The sequence below is a fragment of the Equus asinus genome, chromosome 3 (assembly GCF_041296235.1).
Source record: "Equus asinus isolate D_3611 breed Donkey chromosome 3, EquAss-T2T_v2, whole genome shotgun sequence".
NCBI lineage: Eukaryota > Metazoa > Chordata > Mammalia > Perissodactyla > Equidae > Equus > Equus asinus.
Genome location: NC_091792.1, coordinates 97232978 through 97247826, shown reverse-complemented (window position 1 = coordinate 97247826; position 14849 = coordinate 97232978). Strand labels below are relative to the sequence as shown.

Below are 14849 nucleotides of genomic sequence, written 5' to 3'. Positions count from 1 at the left end.
GACTCTGCATTTCTAATGCATTCCTAGGTAAGGCTGATGCTCCTAGCCTAGGAACCATACCTTGAGAACCAGTAGTCTAAGATGTACCCGAAGATAGTTAACAGTAACGGTCACTATATCTTTTATGACCTCACAAAAGAAGAGAAAATATCTTTGACCAGAATTTCCATAGCATAATTTTAATTAGTGACAATACTAAGAATACCTTCTCACATTTATATAAAACTTCCAATTTCTAAAGCCCCCTTATACACATTATTTCACTCGAATTTCCCAACAACCCTATAAAGTGATTGTTATACTCATTGCAGGACACTAAGAAACAAAGAGGTAAAGTGACTTGCCCAAGTTTTATTAACTAGTAAGTGGTCAAACCAAGATTCAGTTCACTGGCCTTCAGAAGTATTTCTAGGGTAGATTGTGCTATGAGAATTGTACTTGAGATCATCAGAGTACAACATGAAATTCATTTAAAAACTGACAATGTGAGTTTGCTCTAGTCTTATAATATCAATGTCAAAGGTTGTTTACTGGGCCAGCCCGGCAGCGGAGCAGTTAAGTTCACACATTCTGCTTTGGCGGCCCAGGCTTTGCCGGTTTGGATCCCGGGTGTGGACATGGCATTGCTTGGCATGCCGTGCTGTGGTAGACAACCCACATATAAAGTAGAGGAAGATGGGCATGGCTCAGGGCCAGTCTTCCTCAGCAAAAAAGAGGAGGACTGGCAGTAGTTGGCTCAGGGCTAATCTTCCTCAAAAAAAAAAAAGGTCCTTTACTAATAAGTTAATATTAATTTCTTCTTAGCATCATTTTATAAAAGCTAAGGAGCCTTTGCATCCATAGTGAATTTTATAAAAGAGATTTTTAAAAGCTCCCTTAAAAGGTCTGGGTAGAACAGAAACTGAGAAATGTACATACAAAGTCCAGATACAGTTAAGGTCGGCAGCAACTGTGAACCCTAGGAAGAGAATACCATCAGGAGAAGAGGTGTCACTTTCTATACTTGTTCCCCCTTCCCGCAGGGAGTAGATCTTTGCTGTTTCCATCAGGCTAGCATCTTTGGGGCAGATACCCTGTAGGAAGCTCTGAATCTGCCGGAACTCCCTGGTTTACAAACGGCACAGAGATAAAACATAGGACCCAAGGATGCAGTCCACAGATAGCCCCCACCAGGACCTGCACAAAGAGGATGAACCCCCTCCCTTGGCTATGTTCTCAAACCCCTGACCCTGGCAAGGAGGATCCTGTGAGACCAGTGAGACGCTGCACTCCAGGGCAATAGGAGGAGAAAGCTGTCAGAACACATTTCGTGCGCTTCATGACAGTATTTGAATGTGGCCAATTAGTGCCAGGAGGAGAGAGCAGAGCAACAAAGAGCCTCAAAGACAACACAACAAAATGCAACATATTAGGACAAAAAAGCACTGAGTGGTGTCAAGCTTCATCCCACAAAGCTGCAGATCGAGTCTCCCTAAAAGCCATCAACTTAATATAACAAGGCTGGAGGCCTCTACTCAGGATGATCCCATTGTTTTTCCCAGAGAAGTGTATTCTAATCTGACATGTTAAGTGCTGAAAGGAAGAGGGATTGAAGGAATGGAAGCAAACAAGAGGGCAGAATATTTCTATACATTTTGACTTTAAAAGAATAGTGGGGAAACTCTATACCAAAATATGGATGTATATTAGCATCTATAGTTTTTGAGTCAATAGTTGTGGTACTTGAAATAGCAGGACCACATCAATTATTTTGAAAGATTAGCACTCAACACCTGATGATTTAAATGCTTAAGATCCCTCCAAATCTCTATCATACCTTATACAAAACCCTTTCATGGAACTTATCACAGGTGTTGATCTTCCTCAATGCACTGTAAGGTCAGTGAGGTCAGAGGCCAACTCTTAATTATCTTGGTACCCTATACTTTAGCACAGCGATGGGCATAGGGATGAGGACACACTAGGGATTAAATGTTTGGTGAATGTATAGTGAATGAGGTAAGGGAGGCAAGATGGAGGAAAAAGGAAGAAGGGGGGAAGGAGGTACAGAGAGAGGGAGGCAGGGAAAGAAGGAAGAGTAATGATAATGTGGGGACAAAGCACCATAGTGGAGTTGAATTGTATCCCTCCCAAAAGAGATGTTGATGTCCTAAGCCCTGGTACCTATGAATGTGACCTTATTTGTAAATATGGTCTTTGCAGAGAATTCAGTTAAGGTGAAGTCATTAGGGTGAGTCCCAATACAATGTGACTGGTGTCCTTATAAAAAGGGGGAAACTTGGACACAGACACACAGAGGGAAGATAAGGTGAAGACAGCCACGTGATGATGGAGGCAGAGACTAGACAGATGCAGCTGCAAAGAAAGGAGCATCGAGGATTGTGAGCCACCACCAGAAGCCAGGAAGAGGCAAGGAAGGATTCTACCCTGAGTCTCAGAAGGAGCATGGCCCTGCTGACACCTTGATCTTGGACTTCAGCCTCCGGAACTGGGAGATGATACATTTCTGTTGTTTTAAGCCAGCCAGTTTGTGGTACTTTTTATGGAAACCCCAGCAAACTAATACAGGGCGCATGCACCAGGGGTCTCTACTTACTGATCATAGTAGTTGACAAACTCTTCCTATACAGAGACAGATAGTAAATATTTTAGGCTCTGTGGGCCATAAGGTCTCTGTCACAACAACCCAACTCTGTCACTGTAGCATGAAAGGAGTCGTAGAAAATACATAAATGAATAAGTGTGGCTGTGTTCCAATACAACTTTATTTTACAGACACTGAATTTGAATTAAATATAATTTTCATGTGTCATGAAATATTACTTTTCTTTTGCTTTTTTGCCCAACTATTTAAAATGTGAAAACCACTCTTGGATTGCAGGCCATTCAAAAACAGGCAGTAGGCCAGATCTGGCCTGCAAGCTCTAGTTTGTCTATCCTGGGTACAGATCTAGGAATCAGAAACACCTGGCACTGGTCCTGATTCCACTAATTATTATTCTCATAATCTTGATTAAATCACTGGCTCCCATCTTCAAAAGAGCACACTAAACTTTTCCTTACCCACCTGGAAGGTTATTATGAGGATGAGATGAAAATCATATACTCTGAAATACTCTGTATATGGCAATGAAATTGGTGCTCTGGTATATTTAACTCTGTCTTACTCTTAAGAAATAAATATTAGCACCAAGGCCAGGGTGATGATCAACTGACTCTGAGTCATGGAGTCAGGGCAGAGTGGAAACAAACACATAAGCCCCTTCAACCACCCACACCTTCAGATGGATCAGGAATGAGGACAAGATGCACACCACAAACAAAGCTGTGGGCAGACAGGACTTCCTGAAGAAAACAGCAACTCTAAGACCAGTGTTCATCATCTTTGGTCACATTTGACCCTGGGCTACTGCTGAACCAAGAATTTCTTCTCTTAGGGAATGTTCTGGACTAGATGGGCCTGCTGCTGTGAGGCTGTACTGTAACTCACTTCCTTAGATCATCATTTTAAACAAGCCTTCATCACCCACTAAAGCTCTTTTGGCCATCTTGAGCCCATTCCTACGGTGCCAACAGCTGACAAAGTCATAAATATTACCCTGCATGCAGAATCGTCTTCACACTTACCACTGAGAGGAATTGGAATGTTGCCACTGTGCTCTGTGGGAGCTGGACTTGAGCTGACAGCCCCAGATTTTCAGGTCTGCCACAAGGTAAAGCCAAAGAAAGAATCACGGAATAAAGAAAATAGTTCGCAGAAGGAAATATCATTTTGCTCACACTGCGTAGGGCTGTAGACCTCCCTGGAAGTGAGTTATGCCCTTGAGGAGCTGAGAGCGGATCTTTCCAAATCATTAGCATAACCTACCACAGTCATAAGTTCTTAGAAAGTAGGGATTTTACTCCCAATTAATTATTCAAATTCTCCTTCATCCCTAAGACTGCATTTCCTTGATGTAGAGAGAAGTGTTCTCGCCAAACACTCTCAGTTCCTGACTCCTCGTACTCCTTTATGAAGTGAACAGAAGAGACTCCACATCCTTAGCCAACTCCAGGCTGCTCCCAATACCCAGAGCCTCATGCTCCCTGCTGCCTCCCTCCTCATTCCCACCTCCACCCCAGCACAAGGCCATGGGGATCGAATATCTCTCAGCAACTTGACACCCTTCTTCTAAAAGATGCTCACATAGAAGCATTGCTAGGCCAAAGGTGTCCCTCCTGGAAGCAGGGTAGCTTAAAGGAAAGGGCATGGGCTCAAATCCCAGCTCTGCCCCTTGTCATGTGCACTGGAGCTCATCGTTCTAATTCTCTGAGCCTTAATTCCTTATCTGTAAAATGGGAAAAGACCATTTACCTTAGAGTACCTTGTAAGAATTTAAGAGGATGTGTGTTCATTAAGTAGAAGCGATTATTACTATTTCTGAGAATTCTGGACTTCTTCTCCATCTCTGTCTCCAAACACACTTGCCCTACGGACTTCCCAAATGCCAATTTATAGGGATATATCTGTGCCATTAAAGCCCATCATGGTGGATGGGGAAGCAAGGAAAAGGCTAAAAGGTGACTTGACGCCTGTGTCCTAGAAGAGCAAGTGTCTGGGAGAAGGGAGGGGGGATTGGCCTTCTCTTCCCTCAAATGATCTTCAGAGTATTATATACTGGCAAATTTTCATGCTCCTAGTTAAACTAGATGAATAATGACTATACTGTGAATATTGTGCAGTGCCTGAGAGGAAAGAAAAGTGATATGAATGATCTTTTTCAAGACACACACACATGCATGCACATGCAGTTATGCTTCCAAGTCTAAATTATTGAGAAAACATTCCAGGAGTTTCCATAGCTCACCCTCCAGAAAAGCATGATCTTTCCTGCAGCAAGAGACAGAATACGATCAGGAAAAAACCTTTTTGTTAACTTTAAAAACTAATTGACAGCCAGATAAAACAATGAAAAACATTACACCATAACCACAGTTATTTTGGGAGGGAGAAAATTAAAAAGGATGTTAGTCTCAAGTCTAGCTGTAGGAGCCTGAAGAAAAGATTCCCTCCTTCCAACTTCTCAGGAGAGAGAGGAGTGAAACTCATAACCAGCCTTGGACAATGAAGTTGAAGGCGCTCAACCCTAGGAGAGCCTCTCACTGTTGGAGTGATGGGAATATCTTTTACCATAAGGCTTTAACACGTCTTTTTTTCTTTTTCTTTTTCATAGCAATCCCATGTACTAATATATACCTAAATAGACTAATCTTTAAAAAAAAAAAAATCAACTATGTTAATTTGTAATCCAAGCTGAAGAAATACTAACGTGTAAATTTGGTAGGTGGGGAGGAGGGGAGGCAGAGGGTCAAGGAAAAAAGACATTTTCATAATTACTGGCTATTACAAATCATTTAAATGGACACACAACAAGAACGGAGGTTGCAAGGCCCAACGTGATGGGACCCTGTTTAAAAGCCCCACACTGTCATTAGTAAATGAATGGTGATGGGCCATTATCTCAGACACTCTAAGTGATGGTTTGACAGAAAATCGATGGCCACACAATTTTACCACACACAGAAATAAAAATAAAAGGTCTAGCTTGCCGTAAGCACATTCACAATTAGAGCACTGACAGATGCAGTCCTTCCTTAGCCTAGTTCTAAATTGCTGCATCTTCATTTCTTCAGAGTTATTTTGAGTTCCACCTGCACAAGCTCTCTAAGTGAAAGGCTAACAAGAGATGATTAAAGTGTTCCCCAGGGCTTGGGGAAATCCCATGCTTCATTTTCTTTTTTTTTTTTTTTTAATTTCTTTCCAACTGCCCTGGGCCCGTTTATTCAACAAACATTACTGAGCACTTATGTTGCAGGCATTAGGCTGGCTTCTGCTGAGAGTGTAGTAATGAATGAGATATGACATCTGCCTTGAAGAGATGACAAGAAAATCTGTGAAGCTTCCCATATTCTTTGGAGAAGTTCCACTGAGTTGTGACCCTGGCTTTCTTCTCTTCCATGTCTTCCATCCTTCCTGTACGATCTCTTTTTTCTTTGTGCCACTTCTGCACCTTGCACATATTTCTATAACAATCTTTTTCACCCTATATTGCATTTATTTGATAATGTTCCTTGCCCCAGAAAACTCTTTGGAAGCATAGGCTGTTCCATACTCATATACCTACTCTAAATGTCACAGTGGCTGGTACATAATAGATTTTTATTTTTAATTTGTTGAATATGAACATAATCCATCCACTACTATGGCTTCAACTACTAGCTATCCTATGATAATTCTAAATGTGTGTGTTAATCCCTGATCCCCCTCGCAAGATTCAAATTGACTATTTCCAATTGCCTATTAAATATCTCCACTGGAAGGTCCCACAGGCATCTACAACTTGACTTGTCCACAAATGAACACATTGCATTCCCCTACTGCAAATCTGTCTCCAGTTGTTCATACCTTGGTTAGTGGGGAGACCATCTACTCCCTCTTTCAACCACAAATCTCAGTATCTTTCTTGACTTTTCTCTCTCCCTTACCCACCGCATCTTATTGATTCAACTCCAGAAAAGTCTCAAGTCATAACACTTTCTTTTCTCTTTGCCCTTGTCACTGCCTTAGTTCAGATCCTTGTCACCTCTTAATTAATTTCCTACCAGATTTCCCATGCTGCCAGTCCGTCCTCTACATTGCCACCAGAATATCTACCTAAAATAAATTTGATTCTCCAAGTTGCCAGTTTAAAGATCTCTGCTGGCTCCCTAATGCCTACAAGAAACTGTCCTTGCTTCTGAGCGTGGTTCCTGTTGACAATCTGACCTCACCTTATTTCATCAGGCCACTTTCTGCTGCTTTCGACTGCACATCTTATAAGCTAGCCACACTGTTGGACTGTTTTCTGGACCAGCCAGGGAGACTGCCAGGTCTCAACTATATTTTATAGTTTCTTTATGTAGTTCTTGCTAGCTAGACTGAAAACTCAGTGAGTGTGAAAGAAGTCAACTGCATTCATCTCTGTTACCCCAGGCCAGGCTGGTATGTGATACACAGTCAATGAAAGATGGATAAAATAATGAATGGGTCACTAAATTAATAGTTTAAGGCCAGTTAGAGATATAGTTAGGCACCAGCTGTGTATAAGGGTAGTTGAAGCCATGGTTATGATTGAGAGTGCCTAGGAAAATGTATAATTATAAGAAATAGGGACTGGGACAAACTCCCAAGGAGCACTGATATTTATTAAGATGGAGAGAAAGAAGAAATAGCTAAGGAAATTAAGAAAAAGCAGTCAGCAGTACAGAAGAGCCAGAACATTGTCAGAGAATAGCACTTCCTAAGAGAAATCTAGGAGAGCACTTCCTCAAAAACACTCTCCCTGGTGTTCAGATCCCAGGCATGGACCTGCGTACCACTTATCAAGCCATGCTGTGGCAGGCGTCCCACATATAAAACAATGGAGGAAGATGGGCATGGATGTTAGCTCAGGGCCAGTCTTCCTCAGCAAAAAGAGGAGGATTGGTGGTAGATGTTAGCTCAGGGCTAATCTTCCTCAAACAAAACAAAACAAAACAAAACAAAACCCTCCCTGATCTCTCAAATCAGGACTAGAATACCCTTCTATGTGCTCCCATCTCAGACCTTCCTGATGCCCACCAGAGTGCTTATCACAGGCTACTCTAACTGCCTACTTGTCTGCAGCCCTCACAGAATATTAGTCCCCCAAAGGCAGGGACCGTGTCTTATTGACACCATATGGTACAGCACATGACACATAGCTAGTGTTCAACAAATAGTTCTTGAATGATCGAAGGGATGGATGATTATTGAGTGAAATGCAGTCAAGAAATCACATAAAGATTGAAAGATGCCCTTGATTTTAGTATTCAGAAAGATACCGTGTGACTTCTATTCTTGCGTCTTACCACAGACACCCACATAACTCTCATCTGTTTCACATCGGAAGGTTCAAGAATTTGAGATAAAATGAAGAGCCTCATGGCTGTCACTTGGCCTTCCTTCCCAGAGCAATCACTATGAAGATGGATGGGTGGCTCTGAATAGACGCAAATAGGCTTTATCCAACAGTTTTCACCCAGGTAACATACAATAGAGTTATTACCTCCTTTAAAAGATGGAAAGTTAAATGCATCATTTCAAAATTGCTTCAGCAAATGATATTCTCTTTAAGCCAACCAAACTTTAAACAATTGTAATCAACTCATCTCTTAGTGACCTTGAATTTCTGGCTATTCTATCCTGTACACGTTATAAATCAGATGCCCTCTATGAGGAATCATTGCAAAATAGGACAACAGATTATTTATCATCATAAGACCCCAAGTTGCTGATATAAAAGTATTTTGATGTTAAGTCCCTAGACAAATGAATGGAAAAGAACCTCTGACAGATTGCTAACGTTTTGTTTTTAGATTTACAAATGAGGAGAACCTGAAATAAAGAAGACTGGAAATGGAAAACATAAGTACAGTCTGTAGACAACAAATGTCCTTCAGGACATGAGGTGGGGAATCAGCAGGGAACGCACTTCAGCATTTCTGAGAGTTGCTGGGAATTGAAATTTAGTTACCCTGGGCTTGTGCAAACACAATAATCAGTCACTGCCTTCTTCCCTCTTGGCCCTTCTTGACTTTACCAGTGAGCGTCGTTTGCATACAGGGGACTGTCAAAGCAAAGATGTATGAAAGGAATTTGCTCCTTGTTTCTCAGCCTTCCCTCTTGGGAAGTTAAGGGAGGTCTACCAAATCCTTCCTATCAACTACATCTTGCATACAGCCTGGGTCTCCAGACACTTGTGAACTCTGATTGAAACCATGTCCTAAAGTTAATGAACCAGCTTTCCATAAATTAGACACTTGGAGGAAACTTTTTTTTTTAATTCAAGGCATTTTGAATACTATTTCCTAGAGTGCTCTGCCAAAAGACTAAGAGACGGGCCAGCCCAGTGGCGCAGCGGTTAAGTGCGCATGTTCCACTTCACTGGCCCGGGGTTCGCCGGTTTGGATCCTGGGTGCAGACATGGCACTGCTTGGCATGCCATGCTGTGGTAGGTGTCCCACATACAAAGTGGAGGAAGATGGGCACAGATGTTAGCTCAGGGCCATTCTTCCTCAGCAAAAAGAGGAAGATTGGCAGCAGTTAGCTCAGGGCTAATCTTCCTAAAAAAAATAGAAAAAGACTAAGAGAATCCAAATGCTCTGAATGAGTTGTGCTGTGCTTCCTGCTGCCTCTTGAGGAGGCTGTTTACTCTCTCAAGCCCACTGCCAAACAGAGAAGCAATTCACATCTCAGGGACATCAAGTCTCATTCCATCCTTTTGATCACAAGGATTGAGGCTGGAGTTCAGAAGAAATATTTCTTATTTAATTGGGGATCACAACATTTTTAAAGGACTGTCAGAAAACAACTGCAGTTGTTGAAAGAGGGCTAAGTTCTACAGGATAAGTTACAAAGACCTTCTGGTGTTAAAGAGAAGTGTATCCTAAAATATAAATGTAACATGGTAGAAAAAGTGTAAGATTTGTAGCAAAATACATAAACACACAGTTTTGAACAGTGATCCCTACGAGCAGTACGACTTCGTACAAGTTACTGAACTTTCTGGACCTCAGTTTCCTCAACTGAGGAAACTAGAAATGGAATGTAAAAGGAAAACAAAAAGCCCACTTCACAGTGTGATGAGGATTAAATACAACCATACGTGCACAGCACACAGCTCAGACACCTGGTGACATTCTATAAGTAGTGCTTTCTCTTCCACCTGAGCTCCTTAAAGAAATTAGACTACAAAAGGAAGTTAATCTGTCAAACAAATTTTCACACGGCATTGAACTCTAATAAATTAAGACGAATATACCATAATATCAGATGCAGTATTTTTTCACATAAAAGACATCATTGATTATAAGACATCCCTGAAAAATAAAAAGTGCTGCTAATTATAACTGTATGTTGCCACTGATTATAGGGAGCATCACAATTTCAGGAATGTTAAAACATGAAAATATGTGCATATTTCCATAAAATCAATGAAATACAGTGTTTGGGATTCCAGATAAGCTTGGAGATACAACAGAAACAAGAAGCAGGGAACAAAGAAACCCATACTTTCTTCTGCAGCTTAATCTCTTTATCTTGAGGGGGGAAAAAACACGAGGGTTAGGCCAAAGAGTCAAGAAATCGCTCAACTGGGAGTTCCTTCAAATACCAGTTTGCCCAGTTTACATCAGTAAGTAGAAATGCAGAAACAGCCTTTCAGGGAAGAAGTAAAGAGCATTTTAGAAGGTTATAGCACCTGCTTTTTAAAATCATAATTAACTTCCATCCTAGGGCTTTCATATTTGGGTTTAAGTATTTAAAGTTCTAAATCTACAAGGAGACTACATGGTAGCTCTGAGGCTCATAAGCGACACTAATTTAGAGCTTGCCTGACCACTGTTATGTAACCTACAGCGACATTTAGTGGTGGCTCCCTCAAATTACATCCAGGTGTCCCAAAGGGATAGAACAATTGCTCAAATAGAATGACTAAGCAAAATTCGCCTTTATCACAGTGTGAGCGATGTTTCCATAATCCTGCCTGACAGAGGTTATTAAGAGGTCTTCTGGAGATGGTGCTAGAAGTGGTGGCAGCTAATATTGCAATTTATATGTTATATAGTTTGGTATTTTCTGCCTATCCTCTACTTCATAATAGAATCATAGCACTGGAAGAGACCCTAGGGATTGTCTAATCCAATTCTCTCATTTGCAGATTACAAAACTGTGAACCAAATGTGCTAGCCCAAGGTCATACAGCTGGGTAGGGGCAGATCCAGGCCTTGAACTAGGCCTCCCGATTCTGAATGCATTGCTCTCTCAGTTAAATTACTTTGCTGTTCATAGAGTACAGATTAGAGTACTGGCTATGCATATTTTCAACACTTACTCACTGAGTACTTAATATGTGATGAAGTGTATTGAAAGGATATTTACAGTTCTGTTAGAAAGGCTGAGATGAATTAGGGACTGGTACATAAAAACAAAATCAGTGGAAACTAATAACACTTAGAGAGCTCGGACTACCCTATGAGGTAGGTACCATTACTATGCCCATTTTACAGTTGAAGAAATTGAGGCACGGAGAGTTTCTGGTAATTACTAACTCCAAAAAAAACCCCTAAAATTTACATAGAAAAGTAAATGCAATCATAACATACTACATGGCTCAGCTGTAAATGACAGTAACATAGGCTCAATAAATAAACCACAGCTTTAGAACATAAGCATATTTGGAAGACAGGAGGGGAAATGTGTGTTGAAGAATAGGGCCAGGGAGACAGAGACAGGGGAGATAAGAAAACTAAATCATCAGTTTCTGCAGTAGACATCAACGAAAATAGCTAAACTGAAAAATTAAGACAAAAATAACAATATAAACATAGAGATATTTATATGGAAGTAAATCCGGATGAAAGAGAGAAAAGAGTTGAAGTGGTTGTCTATGGAGAGCAGGATCAAAGGTGGGGGCAGAGGTGCTGCTTTTAATTATCAGGTTTATAGACCTGTTGATACTTTAAAATATTTATACTATGACAAAATATAAAATCAAATTTAAAAACTACGACATAATAAAGGCAAATCACTAAAAATATCTCTTTCAAATTTTGTGTAAAAAATACGTTTTACAAGCATCTCTAATTAACCTGAAACAGCACATTTTACACAATGATTTTCTTATTTCATTTGTGAAAGATGTAAAACATCAACCAAAGCGTTCATGCTCATGTTCCTGTAATTAAAAGACTGGCAAATAAACACAAATTGATATATTTTAAGTTGAAATAAAATCTTTGTACATATATCATTTTTCATGGTTCTCCTCTTTAACTGAGTTTTTACATTAACCAACCAGCATCCCAATCGTGTTGGTGTAGTAGTGGTGGATGCTGTGGCCTACCACCCAGATCCCCTCTTGTGAACGGAGACACTCACCCCTGGCTGCTGTGAGTGTTGGCAGCTGATGGCTCTCAGCTGAGTCACTCTATTGATTGCCTTCAGCCAAAAAGTGCCACCTAGCCCAAGGTCACCAATCCTTTTCCAATAATGGTCAATATGGTGGTATAAAGACTTGGCCTCCCTCACTCAAGATGGAACCATTCTGAAGAGATTTCAGGCTCCAGAACTCTCCAGAAGATCAGCTGAGGCCTTTGTTGGACTTTCCTAGTCCTGTTTTCATCCCCCTCCCTTCCAAGGTGCTGGTCCCATCCTGGAGGCACTCCCGAGTAAATTTCTTGTACACAAATCTCCATGTCACAGTGTGTTTCCGGGGAATCTGACATAAGATTCCTAGTAGATGTTCTACTAGAGACACTACTATCATTATTTTGGTTTAAAGACAAAGTCCCTTGACTCCTTACCTTCTTTTATTTAATTTCCCTTTTCAGAGCATTTCAAGTGGTGTATGCCGCATGCATTGATCTTATTTCATTTTAATAATGAAACTAATCTTTAAGATAAGTTAATATTTGTTTGAATATCTACTATGTGCAAAGTACAGTGAAAAATGTGGAGGGGGAGGGCAGAGGAGAATACACAGTGAGTAAGTGAATGAATAAAATGTGTTGTTTTCTTCCTTGATGAGTTTATAATTTGGTAGCAAGATCAAAATGTACAATAATTGCTGCACAAACTAGAATGTAACAAAGAAGTAAAAAGAGAGGGAAGTTCAGAGAGAAGAAGATTTTGTTGGTTACAGGTTTGGTTGTTGGTGGAGCAGTTGAAAGGGAAGAGGAGGTGGATGAAGGGTTGTTACAATTTCCTGCTTCACCTACCCAAGGTCAGCTAGCCTTTCAATATTGGGTTGGAGTCTGGCAGAAGAAAACGGCAGAAAAGTAATTTCAGACAGATGTAAAGGCTCAGAGGTGCAAAGAGTGGTGGCAGTATTTGGGGAACAGCCACTAATCTAGTTTGACTGGAGCATTGGATGTACAAAAAGAATTAATGAAGTCAATCCTGGAGGGGGTTACCTGCCTGGAAACAAGTCTTCTTGTTCTGTTATACCCTCCAAATCAGATACCCTAGGATAAGGACAGTGGCCTTGACCAAGCCAGAGATCATCACCAACCACCTTTGGATGTGTCATAAGGAATGCTGGTGACTGTCCTTTGGGCTCCAGGACAGCCGGGAAGCAATAAGGCCCCTACACACTATAGATGCACTTACTTTTCCATTGATTCACTACAGATGGCCCAGAGAGATTTTCTAGCAATGCCAAAGAGTTACTTTTACTATACTATTGGATTATAGTTTAAAAAACTATAGCCTCAGGGCTGGCCCGGTTGCCTAGTGGTTAAGTTCACACACTCTGCTTTGGTGGCCTTGGGTTTGCAGATTCGGATCCTGGGCGTGGACCTATGCACTGCTCATCAAGCCATGCTGTGATGACATCCCGTATATAAAATAGAAGACGACTGGCACAGATGTTAGCTTAGGGATCATCTTCCTCAAGCAAAAAGAGGAAGACTGGCAACAGATGTTAGCTCAGGGTTGATCTTCCTCACCAAAAAAAATAAAACAAAACAAAACTACAGCCTCTCCAGGAAAAAAATGTTCTAAATTTCTCATCAGCTAAATTTCCACAAAGTTATGTTTTAGTATTTCTAGAATTTTTTTTTGCTACGATGATTTTTTTTCATAAAGAGTATTTTGATGCTTGGTTATCTACATTTCTAAGTTATTAAGTCTTACTTAAAGACCCCCATAATTTAACTGCAGAAAAGAAATTTCATTCTCCATGGATGTGTAGTCTTCTTATTCAGTGCTCTCCTTCTTTTTACACTTCTACTTACTTTGGCCTATATTCATAGACTGTCAGAAAACCATGTTCCAATTTTTGTTGATAATGTAATGAGGAAGGGAGTTGTAACCTCTTCCATTTCTGATAGTTAGTGGCCTAATCCCAGCAATCAATGTCTTTTTTCCTTTTAATTCCTGACCATATTTTTAATAGTCACAGCCATATTTATTATATGAGGATGTCATGTTTATAACTTTGGACTTTGATACAATTCACACGTTCATAAATATATCCCAAAAGAAACTTTTTCTATCCTAAGGTAGACTGTTCAACATAAACTGCCCAGGGACCATTTTAGGCCATTGCAGCTAACTAAAGATCACTGTAGAAAAATCAATCAATTTCTTATATCCCAGAAATTACAAGAAATAGATAAACTCCCAGGAATAAACCTAACAAGAAATGTGTCTGACCTACATGAAGTAAACTATTGAATTTCAATGAAAGCAATAAAAGAAGAATCAATGGAGACAAATACCATTTTCTTGGATTAATAAAAAGAAGAGGAAGCAAATTTTAGCTCTGTTGAAAGTGACAAATTCCAACTTTCAGTCAGGATATCAAGGGACTTAAGCTTGTCAATTGTGTGTTCAACGGGCAAGAAAAAAAATTAAAGAACGTGTATGAAGTAAGATAAACATTATCAATGAAGAGAATGTCTAAACGTCTAGGAGTAATTAGGATTTTACAATATATTTTAGCTTTCTAGAACTAGCTCTCCATCTAATCCCACAGCACCTTGATATTTTGAAGTCCATTGATCATTTTTGATGCATTCAGCTTTCATGCACATTTTCAAGAATGCATTATGCCTGAAAATAGGCAGTCATACTAATTCAGAGCTAATCTTATTTCAACATAGCAGTATAGGCAGGTATTCAAATGAGGATGCAACTTAAAAGAGTACATCTATGCCATAAAGTTCATGGCTGGTTACTAAAAAATAAAAGTGATCGTCATCTGAAATTTAGAGCCAAATTCATTGGTCTCTGCTATAGAGAACGTGAT

At 40.2% G+C, this 14849-nt stretch overlaps 1 protein-coding gene across 3 annotated transcripts in view; it reads right to left on the bottom strand.

Moving 5' to 3' along the window:
• Positions 1-14849, bottom strand: part of RASGEF1B (RasGEF domain family member 1B) — a 698380-nt gene that overhangs the window by 340183 nt on the left and 343348 nt on the right. The gene's annotated exons all lie outside the window — the stretch shown is intronic.